The sequence below is a fragment of the Dermochelys coriacea genome, chromosome 13 (assembly GCF_009764565.3).
Source record: "Dermochelys coriacea isolate rDerCor1 chromosome 13, rDerCor1.pri.v4, whole genome shotgun sequence".
Lineage (NCBI taxonomy): Eukaryota > Metazoa > Chordata > Testudines > Dermochelyidae > Dermochelys > Dermochelys coriacea.
The window spans coordinates 27,921,533-27,945,216 of NC_050080.1; positions in this window are offsets into that span (position 1 = coordinate 27,921,533).

The window sequence follows — 23,684 nt, forward strand, 5'->3', positions numbered from 1 at the left end:
TTCTTGGCCTGCCTAATTATACTTTTACATTTGACTTGCCAGAGTTTATGTTACTTTCTATTTTCCTCAGTAGGATTTGATTTCCATTTTCTAAAGGATGCCTTTTTGCCTCCAAACACTTCTTTTACTCTTCTTTTTAGCCATGTGGCATTAGTTTTGGTTCTCTTACTGTTTTTTTTTAATTGGGGATATATTAAGTTTGAGCATCTATCATGGTGTTTTTAAATAGTCTCAATGTGGTTTGCAGGCATTTCACCCTTGTGACTGTTCCTTTTAATTTCCATTTAACTAGCTTTCTCATTTTTGTGTAGTTCACCTTTTTGAAGTTAAAATGCTACTGTGGTGGGTTTCTTTGGTATCCCCCCCCCATCCACATACACACAAGGATGTTAAATGTAATTAAAGTATGGTCACTATTACCAAGTGGTTCAGTTATATTCACCTCTTGGATCAGAGCCTGAGTACTACTTAGGACTAAATCAAGAATTGCTTCTCCCCTTGTGGGTTCCAGGACTAGCCACTCCAAGAAGCAGTCATGAATGGTGCCTTGAAATTTTATCTCTGCATCCTGTCCTGAGGTGACATGTACCCAGTCAACATGGGGATAGTTGAAATACCCCATTATATTGGGTTTTCTGTTTTTGTAGAACTCTCTAATTTCTCTGAGCATTTCACAACCACTGTCACCATCCTGGTCAGGTGATCAGTAGTATATTCCTGCTGCTATACTCTTATTATTGAAGCATGAAATTTCTATCCATAGAGATTCTATGGTACACTTTGTTTCATCTAAGATTTTTACTATATTCAACACTATGCTTTCTTTCACGTATAATGCCTCTGCCCCACAAGTGTGACCTACTTTGTTGTTCTTATATATTTTGTACCCTGGTATTACTGTGTCCCACTGATGATCATCGTTCCACCACATTTCTGTGCCACCTATTATATCAATATACTTTTTTAACACTAAGCACTCATGTTCACCCATCTTAGTATTTAGACTTGTAGCATTTGTATACAAGCACTAATAAACTTTGTCAACATGCACTAACTAAACTGAAGGATGGAATAAGATGTGTGTTCAAGGTGAGATTTCAGAAGCATTAGTAGAGATGTTTGGATGGCTAGGGTTTTGCTGAGGTACATTACCAGTGTTGAGTGGAGCTTGGCTGTGAAGTAGCATTGAGGGTACAGGTCTGTATGGTGCCATTAGCTGTAGAGTGGGGAAAATCCAGCCCTGAGGTCCGTTGATAGTTTGTTACAGGCAGGAGCATTCCTGAATACTGAATGGTAATGGTTGTCCCTGACTTCGATTTAGGCTGCCTGGAGAAGGGGGCACTTGTTAACAATGATTTTCCTTGATATGGAACTTAACATAAATGCTGGGCCAGATTCTGTGTGTGTTTGGAAGGTGCACAAATGTGGGAATTATCCACAACCGCATCGGTAGCAATTATAGAATTGTACTATAGCTCTAAATATTATCAGTAGAGCAGGTGGAATTGTGGGGAGTCAGTAATACTCTGCTGCACTTACCTCTTTCCCTGGAGCAGTGACCCTGATTTCTGAAACTGGATTTATTACCCTGGAGCATACACCCCATAGTCTGGATGGGAGCACTTTCCAGCCTATGGGTTGTCTGTACACTCTTCGCTGCAGCTATTTTTTATGCTTTATTTGTAGTGGGTCATTGGTCACAACAGCTACACAGTCTTGCTCGGGCACTCTGACTGGATGTCTGGAACTCTTTGAATTGGAGGCTAACGAATGACGTCATTCCCCATAAGGTTCCCCTACTTGGCTTACCTTACCTATGCAATGCCTTGCCCCACCTCTGCCTCTCCGCCAGTCCCCCACCTGCCTCTCCTCTTGCCCTCCATGTTACCTCACCTGTCTTCTGATAATTCATCTTCTCACCCCTGCCTGCCTGTCCCCTCTTGGCTGCCTTCCAGTCTGCCAGCTTCTGCCTCACTGCAACACCTGTCTCCTGCCTGCTAACTCATACTACTACTCCCGATCCTCATATTCCTAGGGTCCTTGCTCCTCCGCCCTTGATTTGCACACCCTGCTGCTCCCCACCTCTGCACTCTGCCCTAATCACGGTAATTACATGCCTTTGCATAGCAAACCCCCTTCTGTTTCCACTGCCTGTCTTCATCAGCCATAGGAACAAGGGAGTTAACAGCAGGCCATTGTCTGGACTGTTCTGTCTCACTGCAGGGGCGAACCATGATGGTACATACCCCACAGATCTGGCTGCTGGCCACTTAGAACAGGTCAGATGAAGCACCAATGCACCAGATGTTCCTGGATTTCCATGTCCAGCTGCTGATCCATCTGTGGAATATGTCAGTTGTTTGCACAGGGTCATTACGCAGTGTGGGGCTCAGTTGAGGAAGTCCACCACACAGTGAAGAAGCCTTCGCATTCTCTGTCCTTGCCTCCTCTTGCCTCCCCCCAAGCCCATTATTTGTGTGTCAGTGCCACTGAATGTAGATCAGAAAATCCACACTTTCCATAAAATCCTGGACTATCATTTTGAGGGCAATTATCTGAGTTTCCCATACAGGTCAGCTGCACTTCTCTTCATGCCGGATGGGCTGCATTATACAGCCAGCTGTTTGGGGAAATTGGTATTTCAGTCCTGGCCCATCATTAACTCAGAATTCTAGGAAGCAAACTATGCCCGACAAATGGAATCAATAAGCTTCCCAGTGCATGTCCTTTGCTTTGTTAACAAAATCATCACATAAGCAATTGTTGAAATCTGTTCTCAGATATTGCTCCTACTAAATCAGTTGCACATTGTTCAATGAAATTAGCACAATGTAGCCTGTTGTGTATTTCCAGCCATCCCCTTTCCACTCCCCTGAGCAGCCACAGGCCCTATGTTAAGTCATGCCTTTCACTGAGCTAGCAATGCCCGGGGGGGGAAACCTGAAAGGAGCAAAGGAGGGATAGCGGTGCAGGTAGGGGAAATGTATAGGGCAGCAGTTCTCAAACTTTAACAAACCAAGAACCCCCACTTTGATTTAAAAATTTTCATGGACCCCCAAACTCCCTGCTCATCCCAGGCCCCGCCCCCATTCCACCCCTTCCCCCAAGGGCTCTTCTTGCCCCCACTCCACCCCGCCCCTCCTCTTCCCCGCCTCTTTCCATCCCCTCCCCGAATGCACCCCATCCCCACTCCTCCCCCTCCTTCCTAGCACCTCCTGCATGCTGCTGAACAGCTGTTCTGTGGCATGCAAGAGGCACTGGGAGGGAGGGGGTGGAGTTGAGGGAGGGGGAAAAGTTGATCAGCAGGGCCGGCGGACCCCCTGGAGTACCCTGGCAGACCTCCAAGGGTCCATGGACCCCAGTTTGAGAAACGCTGGTGTAGGGAGGTAACTGGCTACTACATTGCTGGCTGCATCAGAAATTCCTCAGCAGACAGATGGCTAGGAGCTTAATTCTGATAGTGGGGACCTAGAAGGGAGAATTTAGAGTGGAGAGGATAAGGGTAGCTTGTGCTGTAATTTCCCAGCAACATGTGACCTTGGGAAATGGCTGGGAGGCCAGCACTATGTTGGGTGCATGGAGAGGAGGCGCTGACCATGTTGAATTTGTGGGGGAAGCCATGCTGTTGTGTCTTGTTGCTCAGTTCTTCAACTCCCTTTCGATGACTCACTGAGGCCTTCATATCTGTCTCCAAAGCCCGCAGGTGCCAAGAGGTTTGTATGGTTCTTTGCTCCTCCGAAAAAGAAGTGGCAACTCCATCTTAAGTTTTTCTGTCATCCTTCCTCTGTGCCTTATCCGTGCTGTCAGTGGGGTATTTGGAAATGGTGTGAGAGAATGGCAGACTGTGGGTTATATCCGAGGGAACTGCAGATGTTTGACCCCAACCTCATGAAATCTTTCATTTTCCACAACAGGCCATTTTTCAACAACAATCCTCCCCACATTTAAAAAAAAATCAATCAGCTGTACTTCTAAAGAGGTAGCAGTGGACCAGAGCGAGACAATACTGCATTTCATGGAACAGGCTGCCAGCCACAGCATCTGTAGCTCTGGTCCTCCATGCCTATATGCCAAACTTGCAAATGTCTTCTAAGTTTAACCTTAACTCTACATTTCCTGGTTTTGTTCATAGTTGGTTTTTTATTGCTGCAAGGTTCTTAAAAGGATTTTTTACCCTTAAATTACCAGCATGTCTTCTCAATCACAACTTCACCTGAGCATTTTTTTTTGGACTGGGAAGAGAAGCTAAGGGTGCAAAACACCTGTTAGATCATCCAGTTCTGGGGTTCTCAACCTTTTTCTTTCTGAGCCCCTCCACTCCATGCTATAGACACACCACAGCCCACTAGTGCCACAACAACTGTTTTCTACATATAAAAGCCAGGGCTAGCGTGAAAGGGTAGCAAGCAGGGCAGTTGCCCAGGGCCTCACGCCACAGAGCGCCCCATGAAGCTAAGTTGCTCAGGCTTCTGCTTCAACCCCAGGTGGCGGGCTCAGGACTCTTGGCTTCAGCCCTGCACAGCAGGGCTTAGGCTTTCTGCCCTAGGCCCCAGCGAGTCTAACACTGGTCCTGCTTGGCGGACCCCCTAAAACCTGCTCGTGGCCTCCCAGGTGCCCCAGACTCCTTGTTGAGAACCACTGATCCAGTTCATTTCCCTGCCAGTGCAGGATTGTCCCTTGCAATGCAGCAAAACACACCCAGCACTCCTAGTGCGATGGAATAGGTGACATAGGTCTGGCTTCTGCACAGGTTTTGTATCAGGATATCTTTGCCAGTTAGGGGCGTGATTGTTTGTTGAAATACCAGTAGCACCCCTAATGTGGATGCAATAATCATGGTATAAATGTGCCTTATATTGGTAGAGCTTATTTCCTTCTTGTATGCAAATAAGCTATACCGATACAAGACCTTTTATAAAAGTTTAATTGCGTTCACATTATGGGGATTGTAAATGCTTTAACAGCACCACTATTGACCAGTCCTCTTTTCCATCTCCAATTTCTAGAAGCCCAATCTTGAAGTCCTTACTCAGCAGAGAAACTCCCATGACCTGTAAAAGGGATCTTGAGTCTGGGATCTGAGCCTATGATTCTGGTTCACTCCCTGATGCATTTGCCACCACTGATACATGTAAGGAACCTCTCAGCAGCTATTAGAATAACTCAACGGGTGATGATTGCTGCTGGGCTGGATTAAAAAGGCCAATCACAGTGAGACACGATAAAACTACTGCTGCTCCTCACAAACTGCTGGCAGGACAGGGGGTACCTCCCTTTTTGTGCTCGAGCTGTGTGTCACTATCTTTCATCGCTTGGCTTCCCCCGGCCCTCTGCTTGTCAACACACGTTAAAGGAGGAGGAGAATCAGACCAAAGTCAATTGCTGTGTTTCCTCTCCTGCAATGCCAATTGGTTATACACACGCCCTCCTGAGCCAAGCATCGGCCATCTCTCCGGGTGCTTGGTGAATTGTTGAGGCATGGAAGCTGTAGTTAAAAATAAAGTTATGTTTTCTAATAGTTCAAATATATAGATCTAAAAAAAAAAAGCCCACCAACGGGAGTTAAAATGACTTGGCAGGCTATATCGGCATTTGTGTGTCAGCTGATTTATTGGATACACGGGGTTTTCGTGCCACACTGAGAGCTTGATACACTAATGTGTGCTATTTATCCACAGAATAGATATAGCAATAGCAACAGAGTTGCAGGCTTCTCCCATGCTGCCCACTGGCAGTGTGCCCCAACACTGCTCTAGCAGGACCATCCCTTGGGGAAATATTGTACTGCAGTCTCCATGCCCACTTAATCGCTGGTCTCATTGCTGAGACTGGTGGACGGAGTTACTAACTACTGCCAATTATGTGTTGCGGACACTAGGAACTGAACTGAAACCACCAAATCATCTCACAAAGGTAAAAGGAGGCTGGTAGAACAAGTGGACATTTTATGGACATTGAGTATGTAGAAATTGCAAGAACAACAACAACAACAAAAGAATGTTTAGTTTCCAAGTCAAGCACTCAAAAGTTAGGAAACACTAGACTTAAGGTTGCCCTTGTGTGTATGCATCAGGATACAGTTTTTAATTACATGATCACATACTATTTTTCCACAGGTCCACTGCCTCATTTGCAGGATGGATGGGACTCACTGATTGCGAGCAGCTATTCAGTATTGTTTTATTCTCATTGGGTGACCTAATTTACTGCACACGTTTCAAGATTATAAGCAACTGAAAACAGGGTCTTTTAATGGACAGTGTTAAACAACCTTAACATTAGGTGGTGCTATCAGCTCCCCCTATACTATATAAATATATATGAATATAAGAAAACTTTGTTTTCAGTCATTACCATTCTGGACTGGACTTAGACGGTACCTCCCTTTTTCTGCTTGAACTGTGCATATCACTGTCTTTCATCACTTGGCTCCCATTGGCTCTCTCAGGAGACAAGAGGCTTTGTATCACATTACCAATTCTTGGATACAGCTAGTCCCTCTTCTTGAAATGGTTGTACCATTTTCTAAAACAGTGCTGCAGGGAGCATTGCTGTGTTGGTGTTGAGATATTTGCTAGGAAGGGGCAAAACCAGAAGCAGTTTTGGTTTTGCATAACCAAACCCAGAGGTAGTTTGGGTCCATGTCCCATTCTGCCTAAAGTTTGGGGTCAGAGGTAAGGAAATTGGATGGAGTGAAATATTCACTCTAAACCCACTGTAACGGAACTTTGGGTTCATTCACAAAACTCAATCGCTGCTCAAGAGCATTTTGAGAACATGTGCTGAAGTTTACCACAGACAGCTGGTAAGCTGGTGACCCTACATCTCCCAGGTGGTTCCCTTGCTCTTCTTCCATGGCTATTTCTTCCCCAGCAAACAAACCTCGAACCTCTCTGAAGATAAGGTAAGAGGGTATCTGTGTCCAGGCAGGTGTGGGGGAACTAGGGGAGCAGTGGGGGGCTAGCACCCTTGCAATCAGAAGAGGGTCAGAGACTAGAGTGGGACCCTCAGAGGCTGCAGCAGCTTCTGTGGCATCAGAGATCAGTTAGACTCACCGGGGCCCCTCTTCCCAGCATGGAGATGGCTCCCCCATCCCACCTGAACTGGGTCTCAGTAGCTCCCATCACTCTCCCTCCTAGTCCTCCACCCCCCCCCCCTCCATTCACAGCAAATTTCTACCCACACCCGCCATGACTACAGGCTTAGTTTGGAAGGGGCGGCACTTGGAAAGGCTATCTATGGGGTTCCCCTTTACAGTCAAGCTCAAACCTCCAAGTAAAACTGCAGGAGTGGGTACCAAACTACAGGGTTAAGTTAATGAGCTCAGTCCTACAGGGTGGCACAGCCTGATTCTGTTTAACATAGAGATGAGCTAAGCTAGCAGTGGTTAGCTTAACAGAGCCTCAGTGGATAAGTTTTTATTTGAGCTGATTCATTCAAGTCAGTCCTATTTAATTTGACCCCCTCCCTTCAGCATTCAGAGAAGAGAGTCTCACTTTGTCTATGCTTAAAATGTAGGTTCGTATTGCTACAGACCTCAGAGGTGTGAACAATCCACACCTGTCAGCACCACAGCTGTGCCAACCTAACGCCTGATGTGGACATAGCTAGGTCAATGGAAGAATGCTTCTATCATCCCAACTACCAACATTCGGGAGGTGGTGTTTCTATAGCGACAGAAAAACCCCTTCCAGTGGGGCTGTGTCTACACTATAGAGTTATGCTGGCATAGATATGCCATTGTAGCTATGTTGCTATAGTCCTCTAGGATAGACATGGCCTGTCTGCAGAATGTGCCTGTTCCACTCCCTACAGAACAATGCCAGTGTCTCTGACAGTCTTTGAGTGCTAGATTTTCAAATGAGTCAGGCATATACATGCACATACAAAATATAAATGCAACTGCCTAGTTCGCCTGAGTGATTGCACAGGCAAGCCAGATAGCTGCTAAAGCACAAGGACAATGAGGCTCATTTCTTCTAAGTAGCTCCTTGATCTGTGCACATAACTGGAGAAAGTGTGTGTGCAAGTTAGGCAATTAGGCGTGCATTTTCATACCCAACTCATTTGACAATCTAGCTCTGAGCCTTGGCTTTTCATAGATCAGGACCTAAATGGCACTCAGAAAATATGCTCACTTATGTGCACAAACAGGGAACTATACATACATCCAAATGCTTGTGCCTGTGAGTACGCATATATTCATGCTGTGTGTGCATAAGTGACTGGGCGCATGACATGCATAGAGTTTGCAGCTGCATCTTATTTTTTAAACTAGCCTGTTGCATTCACTGAATGTTTTCAGTGGCAATAAAGCATAGGGGAAGGGAGAAGAAAGAAATCATAATTGGTGAATAACATACATTCTCTTTGTATTGGCAGGAGTCTGCAGGCAAGAGGATGCATGCCCGTGAAGAATCATCTGCATAAAGAAAGGTCCCCTGGTGAACAAACTTTACAAGAGCTGTCATGAGTGTGTGTCTGAGCTAGAGACCTGTCAGTCCAGCTTTCAAGCACTGTCACAGCGGCGACGTAATGGGGCGGACAGGCTGAGGCTTTCTTCGAGCTGAGCGAACTGGGAAGCACAGACTGGTGTGTTAATCATTAGTGGGATCTCTGTCCGAAGAACCCAATGAAGACGTCACCCAGGAATATTGTGGCTGGCTATTTAATCTGACAGAGAACAAGAAGCTCATCCTCATGACAGGCGCTTACTCAAACTGCTCCAATTCAGGACATTTAGGGGGGTTTGCTAACAAAAGCCACTGTTCCCTTTGCATTTCCATTATGGTCATGACTGAGACGATGCTCCATGGGTATGAGGGACACTAACCGGCGCCTTTGGCTCTGCTGCTGCCTGGACTGTGCAAAAGTTTTGTGGGTGGTAAGCTGGTATGGAGGGAATGCTTTCTATGGATTAGGCTGGCAAACAGAGGGCTGGGACTCCTGGGTTCTGTCCCTGGCTTCAATCTTATTGCTCATTTTACTCATGGCTGCCTGAGTTTCTCCATCTGTAGATTGGGGATGAGGACATTTAGATACCTCAGAAGATCTTGTGAAACTTAATCAATGTTGATAAAGTGCCTTGGATACACTGGGGGAAGGGGTCATTTTATTTTTTATTTTTATTTTTAATTTTATTTGTGTTTTTTTTTAATTTTCTTATTATTTATTTACTTTATTTTTATTATTATTTTTTTTATTACACCCTCTTCAACATACTCAAATATCACAGTGTATGTCCCCTCTTTGTTCAGTAGCAGCTTGCCCCAGAAAGGGGTGGTCTTTTTGCAGGCCATTCTGGGAGAAACCTTTGCCAGAGGCATGGTGATCAAGAATGCCCATTTCTATCAGTAGACCGGGCCCTACATCCATTCTGCATACCACTGGAGCTGGGTCATTATTGTTATTATTTGTATTTCTCCTGGAGACCCAGAACAAGGATCAGGGCCCCCATCGTGCTAGGTGCTGTACAAATGAGCACTAAAAAGATTGTTCCTACCCCAGAGAGCAAGAACAAGGGAGTGAGGGCGCTGTTACAGAGACAGATGAATAGAAATATTTATGAGTAAGAACTTTTGACATCGAAGTGCTGAAGCAGTGAATTATTTTAGAACTCACTACCTCAAGGTGTTTGGACTTCCTTGCCTTGCAGTCAGCTAAAGATGCTGATGCGAATTTAGTAAGAATTAAACATATTCTCTCAACTACTAACATTTCACTTAAACTGCCTTAAGTAGGATTTCTTCTCCCCCCCCCCCAAAGCTTCCTCAGGCTGCATGATTTGTGATGGAACAGAAAAAAAAAACAGAAGGTTCAAATAAACATACTAACATAGCTATCAGTCAGCTGTTGCCTTGGCAAAAGCTTTGTTGATGCATATTGAAATATCTCAGCAAGTGATCAAAAGTTTTCCTGTATTGCAATGGAAATAAAAAGAAAGCTGGATCTCAACAAGACAAAATCTTGCATCTCTTTGTCTGATTGTCATCATCATGATGACACTGTACCAACATTCTCCAGTGAAAATGAATGACACATTTCCAGTGCTATCCTGTCTAGCACTGAGGTAGAAAGGCATGAACTATTCCCTTAGCCCTGTACCTCTTCACTTGCATAAAGCTTGAATAATGAGCTTGGGTACCTCAGTGTTGCCAGCTCTCACAAGTTTCCCAAGATATCTGGTGGTTTTCATGCATCTCCATCTCTTGGAGTCATCCTATTTTGTGAGAATGTCAATTTTCATTTAAAAATAAAATACATATCTGGCCTTTTGTGGTTGCAGAGAAATGCAAATCAAATAAAATGTAGGGGTTTTTTTATTTTTAAATCTTACATTTTTTTTGGAGCCAGACTCATGATGTTTGAGTGGTTGAGGTTGGTATGACTGCAAATACCAATCACCTCCTTCTTGCACTGAGTACTCCAATTAAATTCACTCTGGGCCAAGGGCCAGCACAAAGTCTATGCACTCAAGATAGCATTCAAGTAAGTGGGACTTAAGTGCTGCATAGGCTTCATGATGGCTCTCTGCAGAGGGATGAATTTCACCCTTCATAGACATTTTATTCTCTTGACCATTCTTTCCCCACTCATGATATGTATTTTCTTTCTGCCCTCGTTCTTTGACTTTTCTGACCTACCTCTGCTGTTTAAAAATGTTTAAGATTTTCTTCTTCTTGGCATTTCAGCCTCCACTTTTTCATTGATGACAAACATTGAGTGATAACTCAGGAGTGGGGATTTCTTATGGGAGAATCTATTAGAAGATGTTGTTTTCAGCTGTATGGTTCCCCAACAATGTCGCACTGCAAGCAGATACTGCAGGGATTTGTGCAGTAGCTACAGTATGTGACGTGGTTTACCCTGTATTCAGCTTGAAAAAAGAAATCTGTAATATTGCCAATGATTCCTCCTATCTGGCAAAAAAATACCAAAGCACAAAGAAAACAGAAAAGTCCTCTCCAAAGCCATTTTGCAATTGTTTATGTTTTCAGAGCAAATTACAGTGGTTAGATAAATAACCTGCACAGAATGACAGTGCATGGGCTAACATAAATTCTTATAAATATTCCAAGTACAATCAGCTGCCTCTCAGTAAGGCTGTTTGTGCTATTTTACCCTGTGTTCCCTTGGTATAGAGCTGCTGTTCTTTGAAACCTGTCTCCTTTTGAAGTTAATTAAATCTACCACATTACCTGTCTTTCCCCTTTTTATCTTGCACCTGGCTGTTTCATTCCACTTCCGTCTCTCCTTAGAATGCCTTTATGGGAATGGGTATATTGCACTAACAATAGGGTGTGTGTATGTGTGTGAAGAAAAGTCATCGGCAGGAAGATGATATGGAATATGCTACAGAGAATGTTACTGCAAGTGTGTCACAATATTTGCTTGTGGTAATATATTTCCTGTGAACTATACAGAGGCAGAATGCAGAGAGAGAGGAGTTGAGATGGCATTGAATGCCCAGCTAGGCCACAGCTGAGGGGAATTAGGTGGCCTAAGTAATCCCCTGAATGATGATGGCGCCCAGCTGAGAAGCAACAGACAGGGCTAGGATAAAGCCAGGAAGCTGGCAATAGAAAGGGGCTTCAGGGAAGTAGGCTGCAGTCACTCCCTGGGAGTAAGGAGGTGTGTTTGAAGCTACAGAGTTCAGTCATCTGTAGTGACTCCCTGGGAGGAGGGAGTTTGAGCTGGTACACTGGGAGGCAGAAGCTGTATGAAGGAGTCTAGGGAAAAAGCAACAGGGTCCAAGAGAAAGCACAGTTGCCATGTAGAGGGTCCTTGGACTGAAACCTGGAATAGAGGGTGGGTCCAGTTTCCCCTACCAGCCACTGGGTACGTGGCACCAGTAGTGAGTTGCAGTCGGTTCGCACTGGTTCACTGGAACCGGTTGTTAAATTTAGAAGCCCTTTTAGAACCAACCAGTTCTAAAAGAGCTTCTAAATTTAACAACCGGCCAAAAGTGGCGCGTTAGGCACCGACTCCCTGGGTGCTCCGGGGCTGGAGCACCCATGGGGAAAATTTGGTGGGTGCAGAGCCCCCACTGGCAGCTCCCTGGCCCCAGCTCCCCTCTGCTCTGCCCCGAGTTACGCTCTGCTTCTCCTCCCCTGGCTTCCCCCAAATCAGCTGTTTGCGCGGGAAGGCTGAGAAGCAGGCGGCGCCTTCGCGCTCAGGCCCAAGGAGGCGGAGCGGCGGGGAGCTGGGTCGGGGGGACGCGAGGAGGGTTCTCCGTGCCATAGCAGGTAACCTGGGGGGCTTGCAGTGGAACCGCTCCCTGTCCCACCTCGCCTCCGCCTCCCTGGGCCTGAGCGCGAAGCTGCCACCTGCTTCTCAGCCCTCCCCAACTTCCCGCGCGAACAGCTGATTCATGGGAAGCCTGGGGAGGCGTTCAGGAGGGGAGCTGGGGCTGGGCGTGGGGCAGGGCAGGGAGCTGCTGGTGGGGGCTCTGCACCCACCAAATTTTCTCCATGAGGGCTCAAGCCCTGGAGCACCCAGGGAGTCGGCGCCTAAGGCGCCACTTTTGATGTGATCAGTGGGGGGAGCGGCCACTCCCCCTGTTCCCCCCCAGCTATGCTCCCCTACCCCTAGGAGCTAGAGGGACCGGCCGGGAGCCTCCCTAGGTAAGAACCTCCGGGACTCCCCACCTCACCCCCCGCAGGTCCCTCTGGCTCTTAGGGGCGGGATGGGCAACCACTACAGTGGCCCACGAGACCCTCCTGCCCAGTTCCAGGGGCAGTCAGGGGACAGGGGCGGGGGTGGATGGGGCAGGGGGGTGACCCCCTTGTGGGGTGAGAAGGGAACCGGTTGTTAAGATTTTGGCAGCTCATCACTGTGTGGCACCATTCGGGCAGTGCATGAGAAGACCGCCTGAGATCATTGGTACAGAAAGACTTTGATACCCTAGAAGGTGAAGACAATAGTGACCTGGCCAGAGGGCCAAGCCTGGAAGACAGAGCATCCTGAGGTGCAGGGAGCATTAGAGAGACAGCAAGGTGTGCAGCACACAGCAGAAGGGAGTGTCAGACCTGAGTGGAGCTAATCCCCAAGCGTGGCCACAAGGATGAGCCCCTAGCGATGAGTAAGGTGCCCTGTGACAGGCATGCACAAGCAGAATCCCTGAGCTAGCACAGTGTACATGAACTGCTCCCTCCATTCACCTCAGGGGTCCTTAGAAACAAGGCCATGCCCCGTCACCCTGCAGGCCCTGTCCCACAAAATAGGCCAGCTCATCAGGGGGAAACAGGCTGCAATATCCTAAAGGATGATCCAGTCTCCACCTGCCCCTGACCCCAAGTGTCTTAGGGAGGGAATGTGCCTCCCTCAGACACAACCAGCAATGGAGCTTCCCTGCGCAATGCAGCTCCTTGCTGACATTGGCACAGGGCTGTGCCCATTTGGCACAATCTAGCCCAGCGCAGATATAGCTGGATTAAATACAGATCTCTCTTACAGCAGTGTGAATTTGGATAAATACCATCAACCCCAACAATGAGAGCCTAGGCTGACACCAGTGTCATAGTAAAACCAGTTCATCCATCATTCCGGTGTCACTGGGTAATTGGCATGCACTCTTGCTCATACTCACACACCTCAGGAGGGAGGCTTATGTCTTATTATTCCCTTTTTTACAGACTGGGTTGGAAACAGAGTCAGAGAGGTTAAGTGATTTGACAAAGGTCATGCAATGAGGTAGTAGCAGAACACGAGATCTTGCTTCCTAGTCCTGTGTTCATCCTGCATCTAGTCCACACTCCCCATGCCTCCAGTTCTTTCTTCCTCCATCTGCTCCCCACCTCTTTTTCCTTTGTTTTCACATTTATGTAGCACATAGTGTGAAGGAATGATTTTATACCATGCATGTTGGTAGCGTCTCTCAATAAAAACCTGTAGCTTGCCCCAACAAGGCAGATTGATGAATTTTCTTTGAGAGGGTTTAATGCCAAGTAGGAACCCTAATCTAAAAACCTTACTTATTCATGTGAATATGGCCTGCACATGTGAGAACTATTGGTGTAAATAGGGGTATGCTGTGTGGGGCTTATGAATTGTTGCCAATAAATTAACCTTAAATTTGTAACAGGGAGGGTTAAAAACCACTGGAACAATTTACCAAGATTTGTGGAAGATTCTCCATCACCAACAACTTTAAAATCAAAATTGGATGTTTGTTTCTAAAAAGATCTGCTTTATGAATTATTTTGGGGAAGTTCTCTGGCCTGTGTTATACAAGAGGTCAGACTAGTTGATCACAATGTTACCTTCTGGCCTTGGAATCTATGAATCTATGCATTTTCTCATATAACAATCTCAGGATTAAGGTTTATGTGCTGAGTTCCTGCTAGAATGTTTAGTAGCATACTTCAGAGGTGGGTGATATCCTTATTCTCTGTCACTGCCAAGGGAGAGTAAAGAAACAAGCCATCAGATAAGGGAAGAACAAAGACATGCATTTGTTGACAACCATACCAGAATTGTTGACAAAGTATTTCGGGACCTAGCAATTAAATAGTCTTTGTCAACACAAGGCTCTAGGTGCCCTATTGATTTAAGCTTAGTAAAGCCAGATGCCGGATCTACTGACTAGTCAATAATTAGACTACACTAATAATTAGAAAGAACTTACACAAGGACTTCTATCACATATCTATCTACTTAATGGAAATGTGGACTTATTATGTGTATGAAATTGCTCTAAGGAATATCTGTTGCTTATAGTGGGGCATAGGTCACCCTTTTAGTACAAAAGTATCTTGCAGATGATATATTTCATGTTTTCATCCCCAGATTTGAAAGTTTGTCCCTTGCCATTCACTTTTTCAAAACACTTGACTGAGGAGCAAACATCTGACCTTTGCCTTTGGCCATATTTGTTTCCTGTGATGTCCCAGGGTATTCTAGCATAATGAATCAGTCAGCTCTCCTCGGATACCATCTGCTTCTATATGATCTTTTCACAATGTACAGAACTTCTGCTGATTTTTAACTTGAACTGCCTCTTTTTTCAGCAAGGTAATTGCTGTGCATTAGCTGCCACAGGCCACGCAACCTGCACTTGCTAATCTGTGCCTATTGCCAGATCAGAGTGACATTTTAGTGGCCAGATGCAATTTTTAAATGAAAATATGTTCTACAGCGTGGAATTCCCAAGACTCCTCTGACAAAGAAAACAATATGAATACAACCTCATTAAAGACAAATGCACAATTCCAGGCATCGGCAAACCTCCAACTAGCTCCTAGTAGGCCACAGGGGATACGTTTCTGGAACACTATACAGGCATTTTGAGTGCCAAGTTTGCCAAACTGCTGTTTAACCAAGGAAGCAAATGGGAAGACAATCTGCATCAGAATGACTTTCCTCATAGTCCTGCCTCTTGTGCCAGTGTGTTGTCTTTAAACTCTTCTTTTGGCACATGCCCAAGAGACATAAATATTTGTTTAATGTATACCCGTACACCCCGAGCCAAAATAACCATATCTCTTATGTTTCTTAGGGAGCAAGTAACATCTCCGTGCTCTTTACTAACAGTCAAAGAAGAGGAGTGTGACCCTTCTCCCATATCTCTGGCCAAGTCCATTAGAAGAAAGCTTCAAGCAAGAGGCTAGGAAGACACCCTTACCAACCTGGTCTCTTCTGTCTAGATTATTTTTATGTCCCTTATTATCATAGCATCTGACCAGCTTGCCATCTTTAATATATTTGTCCTTACAACACCAGCGTTGTGAAGTAGCACAGTGCAATTATCCCCATTGTACAGATGGGGAATTGAGGCATAGAGAGGCTATATGACTTGCCCAAGGTCACACAGAAAATCTGAGGCAGAGCAGGAAACTGAGTGCCAATCTCCCACATCTCAGGTTAGCACCCAAATCCCCACCCGACTTTCCCTCTCTCTCTTCCTTCCTGTCCCTTTTCCTTTGTTTCTTTTTCTCCCTACCTTATCCAACAATTTTCACTCTTCCAAAGTTGGCTCAGCCCAAGCAAATTATTCTATTCTTGTTCTCATAGCATGCTTATCATGTTAGTCCTAAACATAATTAGATATTGTTTAGACCTCTGTTCTTCAAAGCTAAGTTGAAATGTGCTTCTTTTCTAGATTGTCTTATTTATGCATTGTGGGCCCAGTATAGCACAGAACTTAGCCTGTGCTTAAAGTTATGTACATGCATCTGTGCTTTGCTAGATCAAAGGACAGAAGCACATTGCAATTACGTCCAAAGTTCCTAATGAGGCTGGATCCCCGTTATTAAAATACATAAGCTAGCTTAATACTGGGAGGACCATTAAATTGTGTCTTGCCTCCAAACTTCCCTGGTCATCTTTGGCCTCTTTGCAGAGAAGGCCAACAAGGCACCTGTGTCTATTCATGACAGTCATGGTGATGGTTTAAGGAGTTGAACCTTGCCCACTAGGACCAGGCTTTAGACCACCTACCTACTCCTTACATGGGGTAATAAACTAATCTAAATAGCTGTGGAAATACAACCACTCTAGAGGGGCAATTGCTGAGTGTGCCTTGGCACCCACAAAGTGTATGAGGAAATGGCTCCAGGGAGAAGGAGTTCCACTTCTCAGAATTGATTAAGAGTAAACATGGCCCAGTTGAACAAAAATGTGAGGCCCCCAATCCTGCAAAGTGTCCGCTAGAAATTAACAGGGAACTCTTCAGAGCACAGATTCCAGCTCATCTGATCCACCTTTAATCCAGCGTGGAGCCTGGCTAGATTGAAGCATTGGCACCCCCAAGCAAACTGAATGGATGCAGGTGGGCAGCTCTACAGCAGGACTCCCTGGACTCAGCCAGACTTGTTCTGGAGGAGTTCCAGCAGCCTCACTGCCATGGAGAGGGTACAGCAGGAGCTCCCACGCACTTGGCCAGCTCTGCTGTCTGGTTTATGTGCAGCTGTAGAGCTGGGGCTGGGCCTGCCCTCCTCTCATCTCTCCCTTAGGCAGCTTGTGTCCATGTGGGGACTAGGAGGGAGCAGAGCCTCCTGTCCCCAGTCAAAATGTGGTCTCTACATGTGTTGGGCCACAAGTCGCTCCGTGTGTTTCTACCACTCAGGAGTGCACCAACATGTGGCCCTTCCTATTCCAGCCCTGAATTTGGACCTGATCCAAGGCCCACTGCAGTCCATGAGAGCTGCTGCATTGATTTCAGTGGGCTGTGGATCAAGTCCTAAGAGCCCGTATCTCCACTCATTCACAGCAGTGGCTGCATAAGCATCCCTCCTTCCCAGGCCCTGCTAATGGCAAATTGCAAAATCTTGAAAGAGAGACCAAAAAAAAGGCACCAGCCCTGTGCTCCTAAATGTAGATCTTTATCTTGTTGCTTTGCAAGGAGCTCTGAAATAAAAATAAAACAAGTTACTGATAATTAGCTCTAAAGACACACAAGCAATTGTGCTTTATCGTGTACAAGCGCTTTGATAATAGGCCAGGCTGTGTGCCATGAATTGCTAATTAATTCTTTTTTAGTAAAATGTTTTGCTTAATTAAAGGGTGCACTGATTTATAAACACACATCCCTAAATATTATTCACTCTGTGTCTGCTATGAGAAATGCAGGCTGTCTCCGCGTTGCAGCATGGCTCTTCAAATTATTTCATTACTCCCAGCTACGCTCCTTCAGCGCTGATTGTGACGGATTCCAAAATTATAAAGTCATAAATACAAAGGGAAAAACCGGCAACACACACCTAAGGGGGTTCGCAAAATCCCCAGAAATATTTTAAACAATGACAACAGGCGAAAGAGGGAGGGAGGCAAAAGGAACTGTTGGGCCTGATTCCCTTTCTGCACATGCCAGTGTAAATCAGGAGCCAGGTCACAGAAAGCAATGTGTTGTAAAAGCAGAGTGAATGAGAAGCAAATCAAGCCCATTTTCTTTCCAAGATAACTGCTACTGGTTTTTTAACTATTTTTTCTCAGTGGCTGCTATTAAAGCCCTTTTCTCTTGCAAATGCACCTTCTGAAAAGGCACCATCAATGCTGCTGCATGAGTGGACTAGCAGAGAGCACTGGGTGGGTGATGACTTTTGCCCTAATGCACTTTGCCTCCACTGAAGAGGGGGAAGAAGGGTTCTGCAGAAACTGAGTACCACATACAAGTCTTGAGGCAGCATCTGTGACTGGTAACATTTTGCATACTTATTACCTGATACCCCTAATAGTAAGGGGTTTTCTTAAACAATGTTCTGATTTTAGGGGTGAAATCCTGGCCCAATTGAAATCAGTGGCAAAACTCCCATTGATTTCAGTGAGGCCAGCATTTCACTCTCTATGACTTCTAGGCCAAATGCTTGGTCTGAGTGTACAGCACAAGCGTGCTCAGGAAACCTCAGGAGATGGACTAGAGGGAAAGAATCCCCATCCCCAGGGTGGAGTGGTAGCAGAAATAGTCTGGGGTAGTTACTGCAATCTGAGGGCTGCAGCAACCTTTGTGGCTGTTATTCTAACCCTCTTATCCACATCTGGGCGGCGGGGAGGGGGGTGCCGGTGCATCAATATAGCTGTTATGTTCACTGCATACAAACATAGAAGTTAAATAAAAACATGAAGTACTTTTGCTGGAAGGTAGAAATGTAACAGTACATTATATGTTAGAATTCAGAATGCTAACATACAAGAACTCAAAACCAGGGAGAGACAAAGCAGGCTGCTCCCTAAAAACAAAGAGCCACAACTCATCCCACCTTACTCTAGGCTGACTGGTTGCAAACTGACTCAGTCATCCCAGAGTTTCATATACAGCCTACTATCCTGCAAGCAGGACTAGGAAACCCCTCCCCACAACTCTTGTAATGATAGCTTGCAATTCCAACTCAGTCCTCAATACACCCCAATAGTCACAGATGCATTGGCACTACCACACACCTTCCCCAGCCACCCTGCTCACTGGTGCCCAGAGAGCTGTGCTTTGGAACACGTGGATGGTGGGGTTCTGTGCGTGGGCTCCCTACATTCTGCCTTCCCCCTGTGCAGCAGACCCAGCCCAGTTCTGCCAAAGCCAGAGAGCCCCAATGGCAAGGGGGGCCTCTTACTCCTCTGCTGTTTCCCTTTGCAGATTCCAGCTGCAACAAGAGGAATTTCTGTGACTTTCTGTTTCCTCAGCAGCAATGATTAATTAGCTTTCAGTCCCATTTACCTTATATTTTGTGTTGGCTTTGGTCCTGCTCCCTAAATACAATCAAGTTCATGAGGAGAATATGATCTAACATTCCACTCCAAATCCTAGAGGGTATCTTTGTAAACAACTGTAAGGCCTCCAGGCTTAGAGTGTAAATTCGTTCTTCCCCATCATACAGAGAACAGCCTAAATGCGTCTCTTTCCTTGTCTCTTCCTTCAGCTTCACTGTGGACATACCATGTGGTGTGTTGCTTGAGGCTAAGCCCCAGTTGTCAGTACTAGAGCTGTGTGAAATAGTCACACATGGACATAGGCTTAGGAGAAACTGACTGGGTTTCAGGCTTCACTGAAAACTTGAAATTCTGACTCAGGTGCCTAGAAGGCTCTGAATGAAACCTAGGCTTGGTTTTGGACAAGCCTGGCCATTTTATGGGCTTGCATGGAAAACATGAAATTGGCTGATTGTAATAGTTTTGACATCAAGTTAGGCAAAATTTGGTGGTTTTGATGAAGTTTCCCATTGAGGTTTTGAGTTTGATGTAACCTGAAATGGAAAGAGAAACTTGTGGGCTGTGAATCCAGGTGGATCTAAACCAAAAGAAGTATTCACACAAACCCCAGTGAAGTGAATCTGTGGAGCTTAGTCCAGCTGTTGTCACTATGTGTTGTATTTAATAGACTTATAGCTATTAAAGTTAGAGGGAACCGTTAAAATAACCTAATTTGACCTCCTGTGTAACACAGGCCAAAAGATTTCACCCAGTAATTCCTGTTTCAAGCCCAAAACTTCCATGTTGAGCTAGAGTTTTAGAAGACATCCCACCTCAGTTTAAAGACATCAAATTATGAAGAATCCCCCACATCCTTAGCTAAGCTGTTTCAATGGTTAATTACCCTGGCTGTTAAAAATGCACACCTTATTTCTAGTCTGAATGTCTGTCTCCTACAGAGTCATTACGAATGCTGAGCATTGGATAACCAACACTTCTCTGAATGTATTTGCAGTTTGATAATATTTATTTGGTTACTTCACACACACAGCTAAATATAGAGAGACTCAAATCCCCAGCTGGTGTAAATCAGAGCTGCTCTATTGAAGTCAGTGGAAGTGTGCCAATTTATATCAACTCTGAATCTGGCCCACACTTAAAAAACCCCCAACTACATTAACTAAAAGTTACAGTTTCTTATGACTAACACACCCAGTCATTTAAAATGGAGGAATGAAAGGTTAAACTGCTTCAGATATTCATATTTAATCGGCTCTGATTACAATATTTAGATCACTTTTCAACATGGAGTCAAGGTTTCTCCCATGCAGACCTAAATATGACAGCATGAAATGCCAGCAATGTTTTAGGGTGGGAATTTCAAAAGCATCTTAAGGGATTTAGGCACCAACTCTTACCAGCTTTTGAAAAATCCTACCTTTAAACATTGTTGACATACGAAATGGCTGTTTCATTTTTACTGACATATTATAGATACTAAAAAGAAAAGGAGTACTTGTGGCACCTTAGAGACTAACAAATTTATTAGAGCATAAGCTTTCGTGAGCTACAGCTCACTTCATCTTCACTGTAGCTCACGAAAGCTTATGCTCTAATAAATTTGTTAGTCTCTGAGGTGCCACAAGTACTCCTTTTCTTTTTGCGAATACAGACTAACACGGCTGCTACTCTGAAACCTGTCATTATAGATACTATTACTGGTTCCCATCTGCCCGGTTTAACACCTAAAATATGTAATCAAACATATATTAACAATTGCAGGAATCAAACACAGTGATGATTTCACGGGAGGTCTTTTCAATGACTATGTAGGTAGGTTCAGAGAATCAGCCAGGGTGCTGGACTTGCTTTGAACAGATTTCTCATGCCCTCAGCATGAGCACAGGGCCTTGGGCTGGGCACTGGGTGTTCTGTAAGAAGCACTCAGTCTGCTGTTACCCGTCGTATTTAGATTCCTGAAATGGTTTAACTGTTGCTGAGCTACTGACTGCACTTTCCAGCCATACTTGTCTGCCAGCACCTAGCCGGGAGAAAAGCAGGGCTCTCAGAAGTGTTAGCTGTGCAGACATGTTCTAATAAGACCAGTAGGGTCATATTCAGAATGACCTAGTGGGAAGGCCAGGGAATATGGGAGGTGTTAATGAGATTGCTCATTGTTTGCTTTATATAGTAGGATATATGTCCCCCTAGTGCCTTGCTCTATAAGTTTTCACTGCATGTAACCTGGAGTCATTGACTCTTTAAATCCCTGGGGATGTTGTGTATTGAAATTGTTCTGAGGCAGGGCGATACCTTCTATGAGTATGTCTACAGCATGCAGTTAACCTGGGCTCTTCCCCCGATTTTAGACTTAATTCCCCCCTCCCCCCCCATATCTGCACAGAAAAACCTCTGACCCAGGTTTGAAGGTGTTTTAAGCCTGGGCTAGCGGGCCCCATGGTTAGAATCCAGGCTCTGCTTATACTTAGGCTGGGACCCACCCACTTTGCAGTGAGGACACAGACTAATCACACAAGTGTTGATAGTCCTCCAGTGCCTTCCCACAATTCCCCAGAAGGAGAGACATGTTCTCCCCCAAGCTGGCACAATTGAGTGGGAAAGAATCCTGGAGCATCTCAATACAAAGAACTACCGGATATGCCCCTAGACATGAGCGAGTGCAGAAACAGTAAAGACATAGGGCTTTCCAGTGGTGACACTCATACCCAGGCTAGGCAATCCCAGGCATTCAGGCCCGGGTGCCAATCACCTGGGTTAAGTGCGAAGTGTAGCCATAGCATGTGTGTGTAACCCACACACCTCCAGGGTGTGGTGTTCTGTCCCATCTAGTGGCACCAAGATTACTTAGAGAGAGATATTAATGAGTCTGCTCTACAGCCTTAGCTAAGAGACAGTTGGCTTTTAGCTCATGTGGTAGAGGCTCATGCAGTAAGCTCCAGAGGCCCCAAGTTCGATCCTGCCTGCCGCCAACTGGGATCTGTCAGCATTACAAGTGCTCATCCTCATGAGAGCTCTAGGCACTATTCTGACAATATGCCTACATCCTCAAAGGTATTTAGGTGCCTAACTCCCATTGAAACCAATACCTTTGAATCTGGACCCTTATACTTTGCCCTCATTCCAGATGCTACTAAACAGGTGACACCACAAACTAGATCAACACTATGCTAGTTTAGAAACACTCATGGTCATACCACTAGCACAGACTAGCCGATTAGGGGTTACACAGCAAACAATGCTACCATCAGGAAAACTCATGAGGAAATCCCCAGTGCGTATGTTTGTGCCCTGCCTTTAATGTACTTCCCTGGTTTATTAAAGAGAGCCTCTCTTTCAGTTCTCAGTCATGTCTGGCAGCAGAATTCTTTACGCGAAACTACAGCACGTTTGAGATCAAGAAGGAGGTGCTGGTCACGCTAACCCCTGGCTACGAGTGGTTCTTACTGATGCAAGCAGTCCCTTTGATTTCAATGGGACTGGTCACATGAGGAAAGGTTTGCAAAACTGGTGCCATACTTTGTCAGAATACAGACGCCAGCTTTATCCTCTCTCCTCGGCCCCCTTGCTCCCTGACAGATGGCAATGTACAATGCCGCAGATGATGACAATGCCATCAATACAATGTTGGCTTTTTTTTCAAATGGCATAACTTTCCATTCTATGGCCTGGGTATTGATTTTAAGGAAGGGATTTTTGAAAAATACTGAAATCCCAATTCAGCATTTTAGACACCTCTGTAGATTAACAGAATTAATTTCTCCCCCAGGGCATTAATTGAGAAATGTGCTGAGGTTAAGGACAAGGTCAGCTATTCACAGTGTAATGTCTCCTATATAATCTACTTGCCAACCAGTAAGGCAATCGGTGCACTGTAAGAATGAAATCTTTCTGCACCCAGAATTTGAGGGAACATAACCTTGTATTACAGAAACTGTAAGAGAAAGTTGTAGGAAGGTTCGTGGTATGTGTAAGCTGAAACGTTTAGAGCTATTTTATTCTACTTTAGATCTATAGTCTAAATTAGGTCTTGAATGTGTCCATCTTTAAAATTTATGAAGGCCCCTATTTCTCTGAACTAGCATAGAGTGTGTGGTCCCTTTGACTCTCAACATATACAGCACTTAGCAATGAGGCTGCAGCATGATCTGCCAGGCAGTCCATGACCCAACAATTGCACAGAGCAGAAAGGGAAATAAACAGAAAAATATATAACGAAGGCCTTTAAAAATCACTACAAACCAATCCTGTATAGCCGCAGCACATACTGGGCAGGAACTTCATTTCATTTCATCCATCATTCATAACTTGTTGGTTTGTGGCCATAAAGACAGCCTGCTCTCAGTATACTTACCCGACAGGAAGCTGGGAGAGAGAGTGAGATGGAGACAGGCTGAGGGGAGAGGTGGAAAAGCAGGGCTAGGGAAGGGACAGGGGTATTTGTTGTGGTGGGTGAACAGTTCAATCATGTTTAAGTGATGCCAAGCTGGGGAGTGCTTTCCATGGCATTATCCTGCATTCAGAACGCTCTTGTGCATTCTTATTAG